The 26170-nt window shown below is 39.8% G+C and overlaps 1 protein-coding gene across 2 annotated transcripts in view; it reads left to right on the forward strand.

The window, feature by feature from the left end:
* The window catches only part of PDGFC (platelet derived growth factor C), a 254424-nt gene that overhangs the window by 211701 nt on the left and 16553 nt on the right, over positions 1-26170 (forward strand). The window lies entirely within an intron of this gene.

Consider the following 26170-nt stretch of genomic DNA (forward strand, 5'->3'; position numbering starts at 1 on the left):
CGAACACAACTGAGGAACTTAGCCCATACACACGGTGCTACTTGAAATCTTGTTATATTTCTTTCAGAAATCATAGGTATAATGCCTGAATATTCACTTCCAGTTTGGGTGTCATTAAGTAAAAATGAGAAGTCAAAGATAGCTTTCAAAGCAATCTCAAGGCAGAATTCTAATAAGATGTTGGAAGGTTTTCCATCCTAAATGTTACAGTTTTCTCTCTCACATCTGCTTGAACAGCACCTTTGTATAGTAACTCATTTTGGTTGGAATCCTTGGGAAGCATCTATGTTTTCAAAGAGGCAACAGCCCTGTTTGAATGGGTTATATAATATTTAAATTAGGAGTGTTGCAGAAACAAATACTGCTGATAGCAGTAGTTTGGGTAATGATACATCCATCTCTTGGTAGGCATAAACTCCCCCCCCCCACCACCACCACCTCTGGTGAGCAGAGAGGATGCCATTAGCATTCAGTGAGCCCTCGGAGCTCTTGGAGTCATCGGCTAGTGTGCTTTGTGCGATAGGAAGGTCACCTACACCAGGAGGTCAGTTCAGTGAAGGTCAGCTGAGATGAGGACTCCTGTCCTTGGTTCACTTTTGATACTGATACTGCCTTATAGTTGTCACTGGGAAATTTTAAATTAAGTGTGTGTGGCCAGTAGAAAGATAGCTGGTAACTGTGCCTTTGTTTGTCTGTCAAGTGGGAATGATATGCCAAGCACACTGTAGAGAAAATTTTTTTTTGTCATCTGTAATATTTCCTGTGATTTTGCTTCACTGTTTTTCACACTGCAGAGAATAACATGGCATCTGCAAGTTACTTAGCTTGAAAGAGTGAGTTTCCTACAGTGAGCTGTCCTTTATTATAGAGAAATTCACATGAAAATTTAGGAAGAGATGTTTTCATATTATTGAAAAAGTTAAATGACTTATGAAAAATTGTTAGACATTCACCAAAGTAATGGAAGAGCAAGCTATCCTTTTCTTCCTTTCTCCCTCCCACCTTCCTGCTTTCCTCCTTCCCTCTCTCTTTCCCTTCCTTCCTTCCTTTTACCTTTCTTCCTTCCTCCCTCTTTCTTTTCTTTCTTTCTTGCTAGATGCTCTTTATCCTAAACAACTGCTTGACTTCTGTTATTTTCAAAACTTAGTCTTTCTGAATTTCTATACTTTCCCACCCTGTACCATTCTTTTATTTTTGTTTTTGTTTTTTAACCCTTCTTTAACTTAACCTAACTCCTTGCTGCCAAGTCGCTTCAGTCGTGTCCGACTCTGTGCGACCCCACGGACTGCAGCCTACCAGGCTTCTCCATCCATGGGATTCTCCAGGCAAGAACACTGGAGTGGGTTTCCATTTCCTTCTCCAATGCATGAAAGTGGAAAGTGAAAGTGAAGTCACTCAGTCGTGTCTGACTCTTAGGGACCCCATGGACTGCAGCCTACAAAGTTCCTCCATCCATGGGATTTTCTGGACAATAGTACTGGAGTGGGGTGCCATTGCCTTCTTCCAACCTAACTCCTTACTTCAAAACTAAGTGTTCTACGTTCTAAGGTATCATATGACCTTCTACCATAAGATGTGCTCTGAGTTGCCCATCTCCTTGTGCTAAGGGAAAGGGTGACTGAGTCTGTAAACTACAAGCAACTATCCCCTCCTACTCTCCCCCCACGAGTGTGTCAGTCTCCTTGTGGCTGTAAACAAATCAAGCTGAAGATATGCAGCTTAAAACGAGCTCTGGTTTATTTTCCTTGTGAATTGTCATAACCCCCACAGAATACAAGTCATGAATGCTGGGCTAGAACAAAGTTTTATGGTACACAAAGTTTTGAATCATCTGTCTTAGCGGGAGTGTTTATTCCTCTGTCTTCCTGGTGCTCATCACGTGTCCTTAGACTCCAGATTACCACCTTGGCTGAGATTTTTTTTCCCAGGGACTTATTGCAAGGGGCTTCTGTGATGACAGATCTGAGTGTTGCAGATCTGGCTTGAATTCTCGATCCTGTACTAATTGCCTTTATCACCCTGGGCAAGCTTTCCCACCTGCCGAAGGAGAATGAGAGAGGTTTCTCCCTTACAGCCTTGTTGAAGATTAAATGTCAAACAGTTAGCTCAGTGTCTAGCATGCAGTCATCAACAAATGTGTTATTTTAGGTCACATTTTCTGGCATGATCTGATGCCAAGCTATTCTCTCCTTAGATCAGTATATGTTAAACTTTTTAGTCTTGTATGCATGCACTGGGTACACACACAAAATCACATTTTAAAGTATATGTGTATGTACATTTTTGTATGATGAAATAATACTTAACGTCAATATATGAAATCATTGTTATAATACCTTTTCTGTTTCTTTATTTTTTAAGAATGCTGGTTAAATATACTAAATCAATCCCACAACTCACTGAACATGCCACAACTTGAGTTTGAGAAATCTGACATGATTGTAAAAGATGCATTATTTGTAGATGGAAGAGTATGGCTTTGGACCATTTTTCTCATCTTTCTGGGAAAATACAATACTGTGCTAAAATATATAATAATTCATTCTCAAAGTCTCCAAAATTGATATTGAAGAGCTCTTTCCATGATATCTTGCAAAACATAAAATGGATTTCCGGAAATCCAGATTTGAGGTCTTTCATCAATGTTGACCTGTGGAAAACTTACTCCTTTACAAACTTGTGCTTGTTGGTGACTTTTCAGAAATGCCTTGAATAGAAACTATAAAGTAAATGCCTCCCTATAGTCTGTGATATTAAAATAGACAGCTTGTTTGTGATGATACACTGTTTGATTTTGCACTTGGCTTTTGAAGAACTCATCCAGCTTCTAGTGCAGGAATTAAGAGTTCATGTAATGGTTTCTGAGTCAGCAGCCCTGAACCTGCCTGTTCCCCATGACTGTGTGGTGCCGGCAGCCATCAGCACAGGGGTAGGATATCACTTCCTGCACACCTTCCAGCTCTCTGTGCATTTTCAGTGACACCAAAGAAGAGGCTGGAGCTCAGATGGGAAGCCGTCCAGGGCCAACTCATAAAGGCAGGGTGTGAATCGGTTCTCTGTGAGTAACTGGAAACAGAGATGAAAGCTTTTGGAAACCTGTGTTTCATGGTTTAGACAAGTCTCTGGGCTTCCTGAGCTGTGCACACAACACAAAATGGGGCCTTTTGTGGTATTTACTCTTTGTGTATTAATGACACTTCTGCCTGAAGATAAAGCATTTTTCGTAAAATAACTTTGTCACTCAATTGAGACGTTTTGCTTGGAAGATGCTTCGGTTTCAAATTATGTCTCTGCTCATGCATGCTCTTGTTTTCCTGCTCATCTTAGGTTTTCTGATTCTGACATGTTGGGTTTTGTTTTTAAATCTTCCTTTCTGCGATGTTCAACTTTGTATTGCATCTGTGTAAGGTGACCATTATTAACATGTTTTATTACTTTTAAAACAATGTCTTTGGGCTATATGTTAAATAAGTAAACCAAAATATTTTGCATGGAGTGTGACTTTTAGGTATTAATTTAATTTCAAATTTCCTCAAGTATCCCACAGACATTGCCATTTATTCTTACTCTAATTTGTTTTAATATAATTGTATTTTTCTTTCTGTATTTGGATTATGGCGCCAGTGAAATCTGTATTTCTTCAACCTTTCATCCGTGTATAAATCATACAGAAATTAATACTTATTTCATCAGTTTCCTACCTACCTATGCATCCCCAGTGCTCTACTTTTGAGAACATTAAGAATTTCAGTTTAGTGTCACATTTTTTTGAGTATGAGCAAAGACACTAGAATTTTTTCCTCAACCTTTGGGATTGACAGAAAATATTTATAGATGTTAGGCATGGTGAAAGTACTTTTCATATATCCCTTTTGATCTCTATGAATAATAAATAGTTGGGTTTCATTAGGCATATCAAAATTTGCAGGCCGTCTAAGAATAGATTTAACAGTTGATGGCCAAATAGAGATGATGTTCTCAAGCCCTTGTTGCTACCATACCTACATGTATCACCTAATGAGTATGTGGAAGTTTTTCTGGCTTGTTTGTTTTTGTTTTTTACCATTTTTTATTGGAATATAATTGTTTTTTATTGGAAAATAGTTACTTTACAATGTTGTGTTAGTTCCTGCTGCACAACGTGAATCAGCCATATATATCCATATATCCCCACCCTCTTGAGCCTTCCTACCACCCCCTACCCCATCCCACCTCTCTAGGTCATTGCAGAGCATGGAGCTGAGCTCCACGTGCTGTACTGTACCTTGCCACTAGCTATGTTTTACACATGGCAATGTATATATTTCAATGCTGCTCTCTCAAATCATCCCACCCTTTCCTTCACTCACTGGGCCCACATGTCTGTTCTCTATGACTGTGTCTCCATTTCTGCTCTGCAAAGAGGTTCATCAATATCATTTTTCTGTATCCCATACGTGTGTAAATATATTTGTTCTTCTATTTCTGACTTAGTTGATTCTGTGTGACAGAGTCTAGATTCATCCATATGACTTCAAATGACTAAATTTCATTCTTTTCTATGTGGTTTTAATGTTTTAAGAGTTGCCTTTGTAGTGCATCTACGTAAAGTTATCAATGCTAACATTTTTATTACTTTGTGAACAATTCTGTTGGGAATTACATAAGACTAAATGTTGCTCTATATCTTCAGTCGCTAAGTCGTGTCCAACTCTTTGTGACCCCATGAACTACAGTACGCCAGGCTTCCTTGTCCTTTACCATCTCCCAGAGTGTGCTCAAATTCATGTCTATTGAGTCAGTGATACCATCTAACCACTCTGCCCTCTCTTCTCCTTTTGCCTTCAGTATTTCCCAGAATCAGAATATTTTATAATGAGTCAGCTCTTTTTATCAGCTGGCCAAAGTATTGCAACTTCAGACTCAGCATCAGTCCCTCCAGTGAATATTCAGGGTTGATGTCCTTTAGGATTGACTGGTTTTATCTCATGTAATCCAAAGGACTCTCAAGGGCCTTCAACATCACAGTTCAAAAGCATCAGTTCTTCAGGGATCAGCTTTCTTTATAGTCCAGCCCTCACATCCATACCTGACTACTGGAAAAACCATAGCTTTGACTAGACAGACCTTTGTTGGCAAAGTTGTATCTCTTTTTAATACGCTGTCTAGGTTTGTCACAGCTTTTCTTCCGAGGAGCAAGGATCTTTTAATTTCATGGCTGCAATAAACATCTGCTGTGATTTTGGAGCCTAAGAGAATACAATCTGTCACTGCATCCTTGTTTTCACCATCTATTTACATGAAGTGATAGAACCAGATGCCATGGTCTTAGTTCTTTAATGTGGAGATTCAAGCCAGCTTTTTTTTTCTTTTAGTTGTTATTTATTTATTTATTTTAATTGGAGGCTAATTACTTACAACATTGTAGTGATTTTTGCCATACATTGACTCTTTAACTCTCATCAAGAGGCTCTTTAGTTCCTGTTCATTTTCCTGCCAGTAGAGTGGTATCATCTGCATGTCTGAGGTTGTTTATATCTCTGCTGGTAATCTTGATTCCGGCTTGTGATTCATCCAGCCTAGCATTCTGCATGATATGCTCTGCCTCTAATTTAAATAAGCAGAGTGACAGTATACAACCTTGTCATGCTCCTTTCCCAATTTTGAACCAGTCAGCTGTTCCATATCCAGGTCTAACTGTTGCTTCTTGACCCATATACAGGTTTCTCAGGAGACAGGTAAGGTGGTTTGGTACTCCCATCTCTTTAAAGAGTTTTCCACAATTTGTTGTAATCCACACAAAGACTTTACTGTAATCAATGAAGCAGAAGTAGATATTTTTTCTGGAATTCTCTTGCTTTCTCTATCATCCAACGGGTGTTGGCAATTTGATCCCTGGTTCTTCTGCCTCTTTGAAACCCAGCTTGTCCATCTAGAAGTTCATGGCTCATGTACTGCTGAAGTCTGACTTGAAGGATTTTGAGCATAACTTTGCTAGCATGTGAAATGAGCACAGTTGTACAGTAGTTTGAACATTCTTTGGCTGTGCCTTTCTTTGCGACTAGAATGAAAACTGACCTTCTTCAGTCCTGTGACCACTGCTGAGTTTTCCAAATTTGCTGACATGTGACTGCAGCACTTTTGCAGCAGCATCTTTCAGGATTTGAAATAGCTCAGTTGGAATTCCATCACCTCCACTAGCTTTGTTCATAGTAACGCTTCCTAAGATCCACTTGACTTCACACTCCAGGATGTCTAGCTCTAGGTGAGTGACCACACCATTATGGTTATCTGGGTCATAAGACCTTTTTTTTTAATAGTCCGTCTGTGTATTTTTGTCTCTTCTTAATCTCTTCTACTTCTGCTAAGTCCTTACAGTTTCTTTCATTTATCATGCCCATCCTTGCTTGGAATGTTCCCTTGATAGCTCCAATTTTCTTGAAGAGATCTCTAGTCTTTCCATTCTATAGTTTTCTTCTATTTCTTTACATTGTTCATTGAAGAAGGCCGTCTTATCTCTCTTTGCTCTTTTCTGGAACTCTGCATTCAGGTCAGTATATCTTTCTCTCTCTCCCTTGCCTTTCACTTCTCTTCTTTCCTCACCTATTTGTAATTCTTGTGCCTTCTTGCCTTTCTTTTTCTCTGGGGTGGTTTTTGTTGCTGTCTCCTGTATAACAGTATAAACCTCCATCCATAGATCTTAAGGCACGCTGATTACTAGATCTAATCCTTTGAATCTATTCCTCAACTCCACTGAATAATCATGAGATTTGATTTACGTCATACATGAATGGCCTGGTGGTTTCCCCAACTTTCTGGAATTTAAGTTTGAATTTTGCAATATGGAGCTGATGATCTAAGCCACTGCCAATTCCAGGTCTTGTTTCTGCTGACTGTATAGAGCTTTTCCATCTTTGGCTGCAAAGAACATAATGAGTCTCATTTCAGTATTGACCATCTGGTGATGTCCATGTATCACGTTGTCTCTTGTGCTACTGGATTTATGTATTTCACTTCTATAAAATTTGTGTTGGCATTGCTTTGTGTTTACCAGAGTTTCAAATGTCCCCCCGATTAATGTGTGAATCAGTTCTTTAGAACCCAAACCTTATTTTAAATAACACTTATTCATTCATTCATTTTGGTTCATTTTTTCACATTGTTTCTTCTGTTTTGCTTTTCCCTTCCTAAAGTTCTTGTTGTTATTGTTATTGTTCAGTTGCTAATTTGTGTCCAGCTCTTTGTGATCCTATGGACTGAAACATGACAGGCTCCCCTGTTCTTCACCATTTTCTGGAGTTTGCTCTAATTCATGTCCACTGAGTCGGTGATGCTATCTAACCAGCTCATCTTCTGCCACCTCTTTTCCTTTTGCTTTCTATCTTTCCCAACCTCAGGATGTTTTCCAGTGAGTTGGTTCTTCACATCAGGTGGCAAAAGTATTGGAGCTTCAGCTTTAGCACCAGCAGTTGTTACTATATTCTTTATTTAAAAGCAGAAAATTCATTTTTGAGCCCTTGTAGCTTGGATTTTTTATAGGCATGTCAGAGGCAACATGGTCATTTTTAAATTTTGTTTTATGGATAGCTGTTTCAGGTTCTGTTTTTCTGTTCACACTCTGTGTTGAGTTAAAGGGAAATCCTCACATCTGACCAGCATCATCCAGCTTGACTAGCACAGGAAATCCATGCTCTCGTGAGGCAGCAGTCCACTTAGTCAAACCCAAGTATTGCCAAAATTCACCGAGAAACTGCCTTAGTCAGTGGATACAGGATTATGCCATGTTCTGAATATCAGAGAAAGGGGTTAGCCCAGTGTCAACAAATATATAATTCTGTACTTTCAACCCCAAAACAAATCTAACCACTTCCTAGACTGTGAGTCTCAGTAGCACAAGCTGAAACCACAGCTGATCGGAGCATCTAAAACCACAGTTCTGCTGGCACTGCTCTGTAATTATTTCCATATATTCTGCATAAAATCATCAGAATTCGGAAAGTATTTCCACATCAGTGAATAGGAAAGACATTTAGAAAGATAAATCATTTTAAAGTAACCATTCGTGAAACAGTGGGGAAAAATAATGGCATCGTATTCATTGCATGAATATTCATGTGATTAGACTTAACTGTATGCCTTTAAAGCTGATTTATCTGAAATTACAGTGCTTATATTCAGAGTTTCAGGTTCCTTATGAAGCTCACCCATACTTTTAGCCAAATACCCTTTTTTGAAGCTAATTGGTTAGAAAATGATTAAAATTAGAAGTTTAATTTCAGTATTTTTTCACATTGAATAAGAGATAACATTGGGTTTACAGTGATGACTTAATGTTAGCCAAATGCCCACTTTAGTTAAGGACTTGGCTGGCTGAGTTTCTGATAATTAATGTATGTCTTTTTATAAAAAAAAATTTTTTTATCAGATTGTCTTCAGAAATCTCTGCAATAGATTAGCATTGACTCTTGCTGAATCATAGTCAAGTTCTTAAAGGTTCTCAGCAGAAACATTCTGGAAGTTCAGAGCTCCTTGAAGGACCCAGTGATTTTCTCTGGACCTGCAGGTTTCTTCCCTGAGCTCACGGTTCCTTTGTCTCCTTCTGTCCTCAGTTTTTGCTCTGGACTGGTCTCTGCCCCCTGTCACCCCAGCATTTGCCTGCTTTGACTCCTTATGTGTGGGTCTCCTTCTCTGAGACATTTGGCAAATGCACCTGACTGAAGAATGTTCTAGAAATACCCAACCACAAAATGACACCCCCCCACTCTAAGTGGAGTCCAGGAGGAAACTCTGCTGTCATTCTGACTGATCATGCTTTTTATTTTATTTTATTTTGTTTTTAGATTTGATTGAAGTATGGTTGATTTATAATTGTGTTAATTTCTGCTATACAGCAAAATGATTCAGTTATGTATATATATGTGTGTGTGTGTATATATATATATATACACATTCTTTTTTGTATTCTTTTCCATTATGATTCATCACAGAATATTGAATATTCTGTGCTGTACAGTTGGACCTTGGTGTTTATCCATTCTATATGTAATAGTTTGCATCTGCTAATCCCAAACTTCCACTCCATCCCTCCCCTGCCTTTCCTCCCCCTTGGCAACCACAAACCTGTTTTCTATGTCTATGAGTCTGTTTCTGTTTGGGTGACTCAGTGGTAAAGGTTCTGCCTGCAGTGCAGGAGATGCGGAAGATGCGGGTTCAATTCCTGGGTCAGGATGATCCCCTGGAGGAGGAAGTGGCAACCCACTCCAGTATTCTTGCCAGGATAAATCCCACAGACAGAGGAGCCTAGTGAGCTACAGTCCATGAGGTCGCAAAGAGTGGGACACAACTGAGCACACACCCTCTGTTTCATTTGTGTCATATTTTAGATTCCGCAGGTAAGTGTTATCACATGGTGTTTGTCTTTCTCTTCCTAACTTACTTGTCTTAGTAGGATCATCTGTGCACTTATGTGAGTTTCACACGTATTGGGCTTGCACAGTCCTTCTACAACCTCTTCGCCTGCCCTTCCTCCCACTCTCCACAACTCTACTGGATGATACCTTCTCTCTCATCAAACCTTGAGCATCTTTTTTCCCATCCTAACTCACAGATGATGCTTTTGCTTACTCTTTCATAAGGACAATACCAGCAATCACAAGCTCTCATCCTGCTCTTTACCCACCTCGCCCGGAACACCTGACCTGCCTGCCTGCCTCCTTCCTATTTCCTTTGTCTGCATCTACTTAGCAGAGCTCCAGCTCCCTGTCTCCCTCTCCTGCACCGTCTTAATTTTTTTTTTTTTTTTACCTTTTATTGGCACATGTCCCTTAGCATACAAATAGACTATTATTTCTCCTTCTCCTGATCCCACATTCTCATCCAACCGCTGCGCCTGCCCTCTGCTCTCCACTCAGAGACTCCACACAGCTGTCCTTTGTGTTTGCTCTCTCCAGTCTCTCTGATTTTATTCTCTCCTAAACTCACGCTTGTGAAGCTTTGTGTCCCCACCCCTCTCTACCAAAATCATGCCTGCAATGTCTCCAATGAATGCACACAGAGGTCCCTCGGAATCCTATGGGACTGGTCCAGGACTGCCTTGGGTACCAAAATCTGAGGATGCTCAATTTGAGTTTGTATATAAAATGATGTAGTACACGTATGGCTAAGCCAAGTGTATGATTCTCTGATCACACCCATCATCAGTGTTGGACAGAGCTCACCCTGTATCTCCTCCTGCTATACTGTTTCCACCTCTTCATAGATCATTACACTGTTTCCAGTTTCCTCCCACCTCAGTCCCCTTTACTGCTTCCTCCTTCTCTCTTGGACATGGAATTATGGGAGTATCACTAGGGTCATTCCCATTTTTAATCAAGACCTCTTTATCCAGGCTTGGAAGTAATGGTGCTCATATCTCCCTCATCAACATTCATTCATCTTGCAAGCTTAGCCGGTTGCATGGCTTCTTTGGCTCAGAAATTTATCCAGCCCCTGTATCTAACCTGAGATCCTTTCTTGAATATCCAACTGCCTCCTCAGGCTTTCCATTTGAATTATTGGAGTTACCTCCTAAGTACTCTCCTGAAGTCTGATTTCAGCACAGCAGTGAGCTAACCCTTTCTAAATATATTCAAACATTAGCATGGCTCTGCTTGAAACTCTGTGATGGCTCCCCACCTGGGATGCTAAAATTCAGTTCAGTCAGTTCAGTCGCTCAGTCATGTCCGACTCTTTGCAAAATCATGGATTATAGCACACCAGGCTTCCTTGTCCATCACCAACTTTCAGAGCTTGCTCAAACTCATGTCCATCGAGTCGGTGATGCCATCCAACCATCTCATCCTCTGTCGTCACCTTCTCCTCCTGCCTTCAATTTTTCCCAGCATCAGGGTCTTTTCTTTGCATCAGGTGGCCAAAGTATTTGAGCTTCAGCTTCAACATCAGTCCATCCAATGAATATTCAGGACTGATTTCCTTTAGAATTGACTGGTTTGATCTCCTTGCAGTCCAAGGGACTCTCAAGAGTCCTCTCCAACATTACAGTTCAAAAGCATCAATTCTTTGGCACTCAGCTTTCTTTATAGTCCAACTCTCACATCCATACATGACTACTGTAAAAACCATGGCTTTGACTAGATGGACCTTTGTTGGCAAAGTAATGTCTCTGCTTTTTAATATGCTGTCTAGGTTGGTCATAGCTTTTATTAGCCAGAATTAGCAAATAAAAATAATTGAATGACTATATGTATTATCTTATTTGAATAATTAAGATCCTATTAGTTGTGGATGTATCTACTTTTCTATACCATAACAGTTTTAGTTTCAGCATTACCCCCTCAGTAGCCTTGTTGAAATTAGCTGAAAGAATGAGAATTTTTAGAGAAGGAGGTAGAGATGAAGGGAGTAAAGATGATTCCAGAGCACAGGGTACTTAGGGCAAAGGGTGGCAGAGTAGGGGGACAAGATAAGGACAAGACAGAAAACATGTGGGAAGATGCCTAATCATGTACCCTGATCTTTAATAAACTCAATTGTCACTTGGCCTCTTCTGAGTATCCTAGAAAGTCTGGTATTTCTCCATGCAGAAAATACTGTTTTTGTTTTGTTTTTTTTATGATCCAGTGAGTTGACTCTGGTTGGAAGAGTTTTGCCTTTTGTATACATGTGATTGTTGCATTTTCTAAAATAACTTTTTTTTAATTTTTTTTTCTATATTTTTGGCCTTCTCAGGCTGCATACAGAATCCTAGTTCTCTGATCAGGGATCGAATATCCACCCCCAACACTGGAAGAGTGATGTATTAACCACTGAGCCACCCAGGAGAAGTCCCTGTTGCCCTTTCCCAAATAACTCTCAGCCCTTCTCACTTGGCAGACATAGCTGTCCAGTAACCCAGTTACTTAAGGCCAGATGCTCCCGTTCAAGAAGGGAAATGCATCCAGAAGATGCCCTGCTTGTCAGAGTGATGACCGAAGGGGCTACTTCTAGAGGTTTATTAACCTTAAATTAGGGAACACAGAGGAAGTCTCAGGCTGGCTGTTTTCCAGTCTCAGACTGTTTGTGATGTCAATTCTTTTTTGTTTTACGGCTTAGCTCACAAGGCCTGTCATAGCCCCATGCTGTCAGGGCTCATTTCTACATTGTGCTACCCACACTGAAAAATTAACAGTACAATAGACTACTGTATACACAAATGGTATAATCACATTTTTAACAATCTTCGCTTTATGAACATTTTTTTAACTTTTTTTATCAACACTTTTTATTTTAATTTTACTTCTTCTAATCATACTGCTGCAATCAATATTCTTGAATTGTACCTCTGATTATTTCCTTAGGATAAACTTCTGAACATAAATTTATAAGATCTTAGAAAACAGGCATTTTTACGGCTTGTTGAAAATATCATCCAACTGTCCTCCAGAGATGCTCTTATACTTTATTTCCATACAATTTATGGGAAGGGTATTCTCTGTCACTCTCTACCTACAGTGGATATGAATTCTTCTCTGTCTTCAAATTCTTTTTGTTCATTAGGCCTCTTGTTTTCTGATTGGAAATACACACGTGCTCTCAAGGCACTTAGTTTTTGAAAAGTGTTGCAGTCCTTACCCAGGGAACAATGGTTTGTCCATCAGGAGCTCAGTGGCTGTTCTTCTCCATCACCCCTGCCAAGCACCTGTATCATATAGTACAGTTTGCAGGGCAGTGTTAGTTTCATCTGCCCGTTTTCAAAGCCATGTCTCACTGACATCAACAGAAGGAAAAGATATTTCAGCTGTGTTTAGGAATAACAGTAGCAACTTTTCACAAAAATGTTCTCTCTTTTTCCCCACCTTGCATGATTTTTTTTGACAGAGTTCCATGTAACACAGTTTCATCTTAGTGCAGTGACTGGTGTTAAAGAAAGAATGTGTAACTGCTTTTACCTTTATTTTTTGAAAGTGTTGGAAGGTGTGGACAGTCATGGAAGACTTTGTATCATTGGCTTTCCTGGTAGTTCAGTAGTAAAGAATCTGCCCACAGTGCAGGAAACACAGGTTTGATCCCTGGATTGGGAAGATTCCTTGGAGAAGGGAATGGCTACCCACTCCAGTATTCTTGCCTGGGGAATTCCGTGGACAGAGGAGACTGTCAGGCTACAGTCCAAGGGAGCGCAAAGAATCAGACATGACTGAGTGACTAACACTCACTCTCAGGTGTATCACAGAGTGATAATGTAAAAGAAAAATGGCCTCACACTCCATAAAATAATTGTCCTTTGTATTTTCCTCCATAGCTGGCTTGTTATTTTATAGAAATTTGTTTTAATACACTGTTATATACTGTTGTTAAAATTCAGTTACACAGTAGGCCTGATGAGTGAAATTTTGCATTTTTCATGGGTTTCCTGTTTGTTTCATTTCATAGCAAGACTTTTTAGACAAGCAATTTGAATTCAGAAAACTGAAACTAGAGATGTTAGTTATGAACATTATTATACTTTTTTCAAGTTTTTCAGCATAGAGTTATTCATAGCCATGAACATACCCAGACTTGCATTTACTGAACTTGTTGCTCTAAATGCCACTAAAACAGCTACTTAATATAAAAAAGTTTGAACAAGGATGTTCCCTGTGGGTTAGGGCAGGCTCTGATGTGCCCTGTCAGTGTTGTAAGGATATTGAGCCTGGTGTCAATGAACACGGACTAAATAGCTAAATCACTCACTCCATGCAACACAAAACAGCATAAATCAGGAACTAGACTTTTAAAAGTAATTGATGTTGAGTAAAACTGACAAAACAGGGCCAACAAAATGTACAATTAAAAATGTATGTGATAATTCCTTAAGTCTGTACAATAGCTCAATTGTTTATTAAAATTTTCAATTATACTGTTTTACTCAATTCTCAATTCTTTCAATGCCAGCAAATTTGGGAAACTCAGCAGTGGCCACAGGACTGGAAAAGGTCAGTTTTCATTCCAATCCCAAAGAAAGGCAATGCCAAGGAATGCTCAAACTACCACACAATTGCACTCATCTCACACGCTAGTAAAGTAATGCTCAAAATTCTCCAAGCCAGGCTTCAGCAATACGTGAAATGTGAACTTCCAGATGTTCAAGCTGGTTTTAGAAAAGGCAGAGGAACCAGAGATCAAATTGCCATCATCCACTGGGTCATGGAAACAGCAAGACAGTTCCATAAAAACATCTGTTTCTGTTATATTGACTATGCCAAAGCCTTTGACTGTGGATCACAATAAACTATGGAAAATTCTGAAAGAAATGGGAATACCAGACCACCTGACCTGCCTCTTGAGAAATCTGTATGCAGGTCAGGAAGCAACAGTTAGAACTGGACATGGAACAACAGACTGGTTCCAAATAGGAAAAGGGTATGTCAAGGCTGTATATTTTCACCCTGCGTAAATAACTTATATGCAGAGTACATCATGAGAAACACTGGGCTGGAAGAAGCACAAGCTGGAATCAAGATTGCCAGGAGAAATATCAATAACCTCAGATATGCAGATGACACCACCCTTATGGCAGAAAGTGAAGAGGAACTCAAAAGCCTCTTGATGAAAGTGAAAGAGGAGAGTGAAAAAGTTGGCTTCAAGCTCAACATTCAGAAACGAAGATCATGGCATCTGGTCCCATTACTTCATGGGAAATAGATGGGGAAACAGTGGAAACAATGTCAGACTTTATTTTGGGGGGCTCCAAAATCACTGCAGATGGTGACTGCAGCCATGAAATTAAAAGACGCTTACTCCTTGGAAGGAAAGTTATGACCAACCTAGATAGCATATTGAAAAGCAGAGACATTACTTTGCCAACAAAGGTCCATCTAGTCAAGGCTATGGTTTTTCCAGTGGTCATGTATGGATGTGAGAGTTGGACTGTGAAGGAAGCTGAGTGCCGAAGAATTGCTGCTTTTGAACTGTGGTGTTGGAGAACACTCTTGAGAGTCCCTTGGACTGCAAGAAGATCCAACCAGTCCATTCTGAAGAAGATGAGCCCTGGGATTTCTTTGGGAGAAATTATGCTGAAGCTGAAACTCCAGTACTTTGGCCAGCTCATGCGAAGAGTTGACTGATTGGAAAGACTCTGATGCTGGGAGGGATTGGGGGCAGGAGGAGAAGGGGACGACAGAGGATGAGATGGCTGGATGGCACCACTGACTCAATGGATGTGAGTCTGAGTGAACTCCACGAGTTGGTGATAGACAGGGAGGCCTGGCGTGCTGCGATTCATGGGGTTGCAAAGAGTTGGACACAACTGAGCGACTGAACTGAACTCAATTCTTTTACAATTTTCTAATAAAAGTAGTATCATCCAGGCCTTAAACAGTGATCCCTACAGACACTCACATAAATGACATAGTCACTGTGTAATCTATGTAAATGCTCCATCTTCTTGGGCTAGTGGGAATGGCTCTCCTGCTTTTAAGCAGAGACCATGGTTTACACCATCCACCCTCTGAGGGAGGGCTAGGAAGGGGTGCCTTTCCCCTGATAGAAGGAAGGATGGCAGGAGTTTGAGTGGCAGATTTCAAGAAGCATAAGAACTATACAAAAGTTATGATTTCAGTACAGACCTCTCCCATTGAGTTCCACTGGTTATCTATAGCATCTTTCAAAACAGGCCATTTTTTAAAAAATGTAATGTTTAAAAGAAGATATATGTTTCAGAAAAAGTAAAATTTAAATAGTGTTTTAACTATACTCTCTTGACCCTTTGTGGTAAAACTGTATAAATTCAGTCAACAAAGGGAAAGGCAAAACAGGCAGGCCAGCTAGAAGACTGTTACAGGTGGTGACTTGGATATTAGGGTAGTAGCCATGGAAGTGGTGAAAAGTGGTCAGATCCTCTTTGGGGTGGTTGGTCCTGAGACCAACTTTGTGTTGGAAGCAATGCTCCAACACAAGCTGGGTGTACTACCTACCACTTGACTCAGATTCCTCGGTTAGGAGTTCAGTCCCACAAGACTGCCTCCCTCCCCACCTCAGAAACTGTCACCTGGGCTTCTGACCGACCAGCTACAGTTGGGAGGTTCCAACAGCTCCCTCCATTTTGGAAAGCAATAGTGAGTTCAGATGTCACCAGTCCTCTGACTTGACTGCCCAGAGATCAGAGGTCCCCATGATCCTCTCCTCAGATTCCGTTAATTTGTTATAATGGCTCACAGAACTCAGAGAAATATTTTGCTTACTAGATGATCAGTTTATTATAAAAGGATAAAACTCAGGAAAGGCCAGATAGAAAGAAGCTCAGGGTGAGGTATGAGGAAATGCCTCTGGGCTTCCATGCCCTGAGCTCACCTCTCTCCCAAAATGTCCACATGTTCACCAACCCAGAGCTATCTGAACCCCACCCTTTGGGGTTTTCATGGAGGCTTCATTACATAGTCATGATTGATCAAACCATTGGCCATTGACAGTACATTCACCCTCCTGCTTCTCTCCCTTCCCTGAAGGTGGGGGGAGGTGGGGAGGAGGGGAGGACAAAGGGGAAGGGAGGTGACAAGAGACTCAAACCCCTAGTCACCTGGTTGGTTCTCCTGGCAATCAGCCCCTCTTAGGTGCTGCCAAGAGTCACCGCATTAACATAGCAAAAGACACACTTACTGCTCTCAGAAATTGCAAGGGTTTTAGGAACTCTGCAGAAACAGAACGAACACCAAACCTGTATTTCTTACTGTAAATCATCTTATCAGAGATACTAACCCTTGTCTGATAGTAGAGCCAAGATAAGGTGGGAAGCAGGATGCAGGCAAAGGAGAGGAGCAGAGGACAACTCCACACGATTGTCCCTTTTTCCACGGTAGCCACAGGTGCAGGCTACCAAGAGGAAGGTGCTGTTAGCATGTAAGTCACAGGAAATGTGCAAAGCCCCATGAGGTCACACAAGGAAGGAATACAGGTAGAAGTTGGGCAAGGTCCAAGCCTGGAGGTGGGTGACTAGGAGCACCCGGCCAGGAGCATAACCCAGGAGACTCATCTCTCCAGGTGAGAAGGATGGATGGAGCCAGGTGTCAAGATGGACTCAGAAAATGTGCTGCAGGGGTGGGGGTGACATTCTTGGCCCTCATACTTTCAGTTCAGTTCAGTCACTCAGTTGTGTCCAACTCTTTGCCACCACGTGGACTGCTGCATGCCAGACTTCCCTGTCCATCACTAACTCCCAAAGCGTGCTCAAACTCATGTCCATCGAGTCGGTGATGACATCCAACTATCTCATCCTCTGTCGTCCCCTTAGCCTCCTGCCTTCAATCTTTCACAGCTTCAGGGTCTTTTCCAAGAGTCAGTTTTTAGCGTCAGGTAACCAAAGTATTGTAGTTTCAGCTTCAGCATCAGTGCTTCCAATGAATATTCAGGAGTGATTTCCTTTAGAACTGACTGATTTGATCTCCTTGCAGTCCAAGGGACTCACAAGAGTCTTCTCCAACACCACATTTCTCATACTTTACATCCATGCTAATTACCTCCATTAGATGATCTCATTTTCCCCTCAAAGTGGGACTTCTTATTACTGTCCCCAGTCTAAGCTACTTGCTCACACTTTTTATATTTTCAAGTCATTTAAAAAAATTTTTATTGGAATATATTTGCTTTACAGTGTTATGTTAATCTATATTGTACAGTAATCAACTGTATGTATACATACAATCCCTCCCTCCTGAACCTCCCTTCCCCACTTCCCACCCTTCTAGGTCATCACAGAGCACTGAGTTGAGTTCCCTGTGCTATATATAGCAGCTTCCCACTAGCTGTCTGTTTTCCACATGGTTGTTAAGCTATTTTAAAATAAATTACTCTGGACTAATTTTTTTTGCCCCAAGTATGATCTCCCACCAATATTTGAATGAGGTTGAGGGTCTTATCTGACTATTCAGTTTATTGAACAGATGATTGAAAATATCCACTAATAGAGATGCCATTTCTCAGCTAGGTCCCCACAAAACATTCTGCAAGTTACCCTTAATGACTGTTAAATATTACATTGAATAAATATTGACTTGTAAGGGAAATTTCTGTAAGAAAGAGCCTTAAGGATTCTCGTTTGAGTTGCACAAGGGTTGCATGGAAGGAGTGTTTTTCTTTTAACAGTTCTTAGCTTGCCTCCTTTTTCATCCAAAGTTCCTTTCTGTTAGTCCTTTCTTGAGAACGGAAACAAGCAAATCCACAAGTATTCACTATAATAAGATTAGGGGGAAACTCCCATGGTACTTTATTGTCAGACACTAGTAGCTGCTAGATGTTGTCTCAGCTTTTTAGGGCCTGTCACATTTTTTGATTCAGAGGAATCATTTTTAAGATCGCAGTAGAAAAAAAAAAAAAAAAAACCTTCATTTTGGCTTCCCACAGATGCCATTGTGGAAATGCTATTTAACTTCCTATGGATCCTAGCTTTCAGTCCAGATTGTTACTGTTAATCCACAGTTTTACCTCAGGAGTGGAAACCCGTTCTGATTCCCCAGCCTGCAGTCAGCTGTCTTGGAAGGCCTGGTTTCTGGGGGACCTTCCATCCTGAGGTGCTGGCAGGAGGTGGAAACTCTTTAAGTGGGGTGGCTATAAACCAGGAACTTTAGGTCAGGAGGAGTGGGGATAATGGTGTTGTGATTGCAAGTCTAGTCAGGTGGTGGTTTTTTTGCACTGATTGGAACATGGGGCCAGTAACAGTCTCATCCACTAATTTAGTAAGAAACTGCTTCTAACATAAACATTCGTCTTTTTTTTTTTACCTTTTCAACAAAGCCAGCCATCTCTTTTTCCATATTTGGGCCCAGGCAGAACAGGGCTGCAACTCAGGGTTTGCCTGAAACCAGGAAGGCAAGATTTGAGCCTTGAAATGACAGCTTTTAAGTGCTGGAGGATAAACATGATTCTCTTTTCAGCCTGGATGGTCGCTGGGATTGGCTGTGTAGACAAACGAAGGTTTATTCCATGGCCAAGCTCTCTGAGTAAGAGCCGCTCAGTGTTACAACTCAACGTGAATGCAACTGGCCACTTTCCCGAGGATTTATCACTTAAATATATAATCTGCATCACTCACCCAGTATTAAAACATCTGTTCTTGAGTATGAATGCAAACATCTGATTTTCTTTGCTAGCTTAAAACTAATTTAAAAACCTAACGCAGATAACTTTGGGGATGGATTCAGATATGAGCAGGAGGAAGAAGTGTGTTTAAGTGAATTGTTCCATAGCATTCTTGTGTCTTTACAGCACCTCCCGTCAGTCATTCCTGGCATAAATTTTTGTCTGCAGGCACTGTCTGTTTCTTAAGCTCTTTGAAAGGCAGCCCTGTGCTCAATATATCAGCTTGACATGATGTAACTGAGATTGGATGATGTAACACAAGGCTGCAAAAGGCTGAGTGCTTTTTCCTCTTCCCTTACCTGGATGATTATTTTGTTGTTCTTTTGTGTTTTAATTACTACAACAATAAAACCTAAACTGCATTCCTAATACTCCTGTCAGGTATGATTGAAGTGAAGGCTCCTTATCAGTTTGAAATGTCCTGTATGCCTGGCTAGAAAAACTGCAGCATAAATCTTTGCAGGTCTTAAATGTTTGCAGCAGTTGCTATGCTACTCAAGGTAAACATTGGTGTGTGTGTGTTTGTCCAAGGAAGGTTCATTGTCAATGTTATATTTTTAAGATGGCGCTCGCCAGAGAAATCCTAATAAAAAGACAAGCTCTGTTTTTTTTTGAGATAAGTGTTTATCGTAGAATTACAAGCAGTTCAGATAGTACTATTCCAAATAGGAAGTCAGCTTTTCTTTTTCTGAAAAAAAGAGATGATAATTAATGCAAAAGATATCTAAGGTAGCCATCAAAATACAAAACCACCAATATGCTGATTTTTAAATGAACCTGTAGAAGTCAACAGAGGAACTAACTTGCTGTCTTGAGCTTATAACACCCATCCACGTGGGCCTTACCTCATCCAAACACATGGGCTATCTGTTATGTTTCAATAATGAAAGTAGAAATAAATTTGTTTTTCATTTGTTCTTTCCTACTAGGTTCCCTTTTTATGGTCCACACTCACCAGGATTTGTTTGAACATTGTTGAGTTGCTTATGTGATTCTTGATAGCAAATTCTCAGTTTGGCTTTGTTTTGGCAAAGGGAAAAAGTCTCTGCTGTGAAACAGAATACTTGGCATGTAAACATTAAGCTTCCCAAGAGCGAGAATTTTGGTCTGTTTTGCTCACAGTGCCCACGTGATGGGCTTTTTAATAAATGTTTGTTAAATGACTTAATGGACATGGTATAACATTAACCTCTGTTTGCTGCTGTAATCAATATTAAGTCGGGAATTCCATGACAGTGTGTTTTAGTCTGCCAGGGCTGCTATTACAAAGTACCACAGGCTGGGTGGCTTAAACTTCAAATTCATTTTCTCACGGTTCTGGAAGCTGGAAGTTGGAGATCAAGGTGTCAGCAAGATTGGTTTCTTACGAGGCCTCTTTCCTTGGCTAGTAGACAGGCACCTTCTCTCAGTGCCTTCAAATGGGCTTTCCTTTGTGCATGTCTGTGTCCAAATGTCCCATTCTGTGAAGGACTTCTTCCTACAAATTTCTTCTTCTTTCAAACCCAGAACCCAGAATTGCTAGATCAAATGGCAGTTCAATTTTTCATTTTTTGCTAACCTTCCCTACTGTTTTCTGTAGTGGCTAAACAAATTTACATACTCACTAACAGTTCACAAGAATATTTTGGAAATGACACAAAAAGCACAACAACAAAAGCAAAAATCAAACAAGTAGGACTTTAACTAAAAAAAAAGCTTCTGTACATCAAAAGTGAAGTGAAGTCGCTCAGTCGTGTCCAACTCTTTGTGACCCCATGGAATGTAGCCTACCAGGTTCCTCCATCCATAGGATTTTCCAGACAAGAATACTGGAGTGGGTTGCCATTAAGGTACTCACAATCAAAAGGCAACTTGTGAAATGGGATAAAACATGTGCATACCAGACACTGGATAAGGTGTTGATATACAAAATGTGTAGAGAACTCATGAAACTCAATAACCAATGAAACAATACAAAAATCCAACTTTAAGATGGGCAGAGAAGTTTAATAGGAATTTTTCCAAAGAAGACAGACAAATGGCCAACAGTACATGAAAAGATGCTGAGCATCACTCACCATTTGGGAAGTGCATACCAAAGCCACAGTGAACTATTACCTCACACCTGTTAGGACGGTCATCGTCAAGAAGACAAGAGACGGAGGTGTTGGCGAGAGTGGGGGAACTACGGATTCTCCTGTATCCTGCAATGACATAAGATTCTTAATTTAAAGGCAGAAAAGAAACTTAAAGGCACTGGGTGTAGCAGCCCTGCTTTACAGAGGGGAAAACTGAGGCTCTCATGGGTTACAGTGTTTGTGGAAATTCCCTCTCCTGACATAGTAGCTCCAGGGGTACACCAGAGGCTCCCTAACTCCTCATCAGGCTCTTTGCTCACATCATGTCACCACTCAGACTGACCTTCTTTGAGGACCTGAGAAGACTTCATCTTGTGTAGGATCATGACACATGATCCTGACATTCTAGAAATGGTTGGACAGGACAATTCATTGCACAGAGATTTCAGATCTCTTTTCTCCTCTTTCACGATCTGCCTTTGCAAAGTTCTGTGCCCGAAAAGGTTTAGGCTAGGATTAAGTTCTGCATTGGGAAAGACTGAAGGCAAATGGAGAAGGAGGCAGCAGTGGATGAGATGGTTAGACAGCATCACCGACTCAATGAACGTGAATTTGAGCGAACTCCAGGAGATAGTGTAGGACAGGGGAGCCTGGCATGCTATAGTCTATGAAGTCCCAAAGAGTGGGACACGACTTAGCGACTGAACAACAATAATAGGATTAGGTTTTCCACCACATTACTGCTGCAACGCTGCAGTTAATAGCAGAAAAGCCCTTTTCTGGCTTATTGAAGTAGGGATATTGAATTAGCTAGTACATTACGGAAACCAGGAAACTCTGCTTGCCATTTCTGGCCATTGTCATCCACTGGGTAGTCTCAGCACGATCCATAGCCTAGAAGTAGGTGTCTGTTTCCATAGTGGCTAAAGGAACTATTCAGGCCACTCTGCTCAATCATGTCTTTTTTTAATTTTGTTTTTAATTAGAAGATAATTACTTTACAATATTGTGATGACTTCTGCTATACATCAGCATGATTCAGCCATAGGTATACATACGTCCCCTCTCTCTTAAGCCTCCCTTACACCTACCTCCCCACCCCACTCCTCTAGGTGTTTTTATACAGCAGAGGTATTGTTAGAATTTGCTAGGCACTTAAAATGGGAGAAAGGCTCTGAGCTTGTACTGGAAAGTGGAGTTTTTGGTTCAAGGAGAAATGAAAGACTAAAAACAGTAGAAGATATCTTTCCCTCTAACTTCTTTTTTTCTGCTGCTCCCCCTTTTCTCTGAAAATCCCTTTGGACTACTTAGAAAAGCAGAACCTCAAAAGTGAACAATCTGAATGTTCCTTGAACCAGTGGGTGGGTGACAGTCATGAGAAAGCCCTTAAAAAAGAAAAGCACCACTTCCTCTCTTCTGTCCAGGGGATTGAATGTTTGAATCCAAGGGGAAGTAAGTTAATTCTCCCCCCGCCTTTTTTTTTTTTTCTTTAGATGGGGACTTCCCTGTGTGCCTACATGTATATGTGTGTGTGTGGTTATCTTTTTTAAGCATTATCTTATTTTAATTTATATCTCTAAAAGTGTGGACACAGCACAAGTATCTACATGCAGTAACATTTGTCAGGTGGTTTGGTTCCCTTGGTCACTCGAGGGGATTGATATTCAGATACCTCATTGAACTCAGGATGTGCATATTCTGTTTGTTCAACATTACAGAACTATTTTGTTTTTCTTTAACTGTATAGCTACTTTAAACTTTATCTCAGCAGGACTGATTTTAGTTGGGACTTTTCATTGTTCTTGAAGGAATTCACTACATTTCCAACAGACTTGGAAGCAAAATAAATCAACTCCAGAGCATAAATAATTCTATATCCTGCCTAAAATATACATCCATAACCTGACACTTTAATGAATAATATATTGATACATTTTGTGTCGGCTTTCTATACATTTATTCTCTGTATGTAGATTGACGCAATTGATTTGTATCATCATAGTCATGAGTCATAACTCAGTTATTCTTTGAGTAATACACATTTTGGCTGATAGTTTGAAATATTTCAAAAACATGGCATCAACTTTTTCACATTATAAACTACATCAATATTAACCAAATTGGTTAACCTAGTAATGAACACTTTTATTAGATAATTATTTATTTATATATAAATCACAATCAGTTCAGTTCAGTCACTCAGTCGTGTCCGACTCTTTGCGACCCCATAAATCACAATAGTACTCTGCCAAAGTAATTTTTCATTTCTTAGACAATTAAAAAATTCTGGTAGTAAAGAGAAATATATTAAATTTGGTTTTTACTCTTAAAAGTTGGTTATAATAATGGAAAACATCATAGTGCTAATAGTTTAGCCAGAATTTTGACATTCTTGAAAGTAGATCTTTAAGAATGAAATCAGTGTTGACCAAAACTGCCACATTCATTTCTACTGATCAGCCTTTATAAACCCACTACCACCACCACCACAGGCAAGAGGAGCTCTGGACCCACGAAGCTACGAGTCCCAACAGAGGCTTGTCTGCCCCAGAGAACGAATGTCCTTCTTTCTGAGTGACAGTGGAGCTTCTGCTTTTCAACCCCGGTGCCCACAGCATAGTCCAGAGAGGGGGTCTTTTCCAGATTAACACAATTGCTGTCTTTAGGGCAGCCATGGCTCTGTTACTGGAGGAGTTTTCATGGATGAGTTGGGTTTCAAGGAAGGCGGTTATAAATGGTCAAGATTTATTGTGCAGATCACAAGACAGAGTTGTGCTCATGGGGGCAGGGCAGCAGCATTAGCAAGGGTACAGGTCAAGGTCAGGAATATGACATGTGCAGCAGTCAGTAAGAAGACTAGATTGATTGGGACAAAATGTGCTTGTCTTTGATGAGTGGAGGATTAGATGGGAAAGGTGAGTGAGGGTCAGGTGGTGAAGCTCCTGAGTACAGGGTAAGGAATTTGGATGTTATCCTCCAGATGAGAAATCACTCTAGGCATTTGTCCAGATTCATCCCGTGATCGGCGATAGCTTATTTTAGGTAGATTAACCCAGGGTTATGCAGCATAGGATAAAAGGAGTAAGGGAAGATTGAAGACAAGGAGACAGATTTACAGGCTCCTAAATATAGTCCGTGGTTTTCAGCTTCTGCATGAGACCTGAGTAATGAAGATGAAAAGGAAGAGCTGATATGATAGTGTTTTTTTTAAATTACAGCAAATGTTAATCATTTTTACCTGATCTCCAGAAAGAATCCATACTTATTATAGAAAATGCTTAAAATACACAGTTATAAGGAAGGAAATGAAAATCACCTGTTCTCATTAAAACTGTGTATGAATACTCTTGACATTTTAGGCATTTTTAATTTTTTGTTTTCTTTTGCTTCAAAGTATGTGGGTTGAAATCATGGTAAAACAATGCTAAGTTTAAAGAGCTTGGATTACTTATCATTTACTACATTTTAGACATTTATTTCTTAGTAAAAAATCCTAGAGGACTGCATTTTTATTGCAGTATGCTTGATTTACACTGTTATGTCAGTTTCTAGTGTAAAGTGAATTATATATATATGTATATGTATACCACACATAAATGTATATATCAATAGATAGTCTTTTCTGTTATGGTTTATTGCAGGATATTGAGTATAGTTTCCTGTGCTATATAGTAGTAGGTCCTTATTATTTATCTAGTTCATATATAATAACATGTATCTATTAATCCTAAACTCTTAATTTATCCTTCATCCTCTTTGGTAACTATAAGTTTCTTTTCTATGTCTACAAGTCTATTTCTGTTTTGTAAATAAGTTCATTTGTATCAATTTTTAGATTTCATGTATGAATTATATCATATGGCATTTGTCTTTCTCTGTCTGACTTATTTCACTTAGTATGACAACCTCTAGGTCCATCCACGTTGCTGGATTTTGTTCTTTTCATGGCTGAGTAATATTCCACTGTATACGTGTACCACATCTTCTTTATCCATTCATCTGTCAATGGACACTTAGATTGCTTCTGCATCTTACTAGAGAACCTCATTTTTAGTGTCTGTCCCACTATTTCAGATTATGAGTGCAACGTTATTAGCTATTCCACTATCGTAAGTCTAGATTGTTACCAACTTTTTGTTATTATGGATTTTACTGTAATACATCAGTCAATGTAAATGCTTTATTTCATACTATTTGTCTTCCTTCCCCTGTAAGTAAATAAATAAACTTTAAAGGTGAGGTAGAGCATTTGTTCCTGTATTTATTTTGTCTATTTTGATTTCAGTTCTGGTCTACCACACCTCACCCTTAGCCCACTTTAAAAACTGGGGAAGGGGATATTACTTTTGAACTTTTCCTGAAATTATTGCCTTATTTTGATGCTTGTCATTTAAAATGGTGTATTTTAATCCATGGTTCTATACCTGAGCATTTTAGGTTGTTTTGATTTGCTCCTTTTCAGCACTGATGAATTGATATTCCTGCACACATACTTCATGTGCACAAATAAAAGGCTATAACCTTAAAACTGAATTATAGGGACATGGAATGGATCCATCTTCAACTCTAGTATCCTGTGCACATCAGTTACATGAACTGCAGTGGTACCAATTAATACTCACTTCTGCAGGCAGACCAGAGAGATTTCAATTCACTCACATCCTTGGCAATCCTTTCTTTTAAATGCTCACCAATCTCCTGTAAGTGAAATAGTATCTCTTTTGTGTATATGATGTCTAGTGTCCATTCAAACTTCTCATCTGGAATTTGCCCATTTTCTTCTGAGTTTGTTTTATTTCTCTATCCTGTGGCAGGTATGTGGTTTGCCAAGGTATTCTCCCAGTGTCTGTATTTTAACTCTGCTTACTTAAAAATTTTAGGCAAATTTATCAAAGTTCTCTTTTATGGTTTGGATGTTTCCTATCTTGATTAACAAGTTCTTCTCCAATGTCAAAGGTGTTTCACTTAAATTTTATTCATATTGTTCATGGATCAATCACTTTATATTAAAGTTTTAATTCCTCTGACAATCATTAATAAACCCACCA

This window comes from Bos javanicus, chromosome 17 (genome assembly GCF_032452875.1).
Source record: "Bos javanicus breed banteng chromosome 17, ARS-OSU_banteng_1.0, whole genome shotgun sequence".
NCBI lineage: Eukaryota > Metazoa > Chordata > Mammalia > Artiodactyla > Bovidae > Bos > Bos javanicus.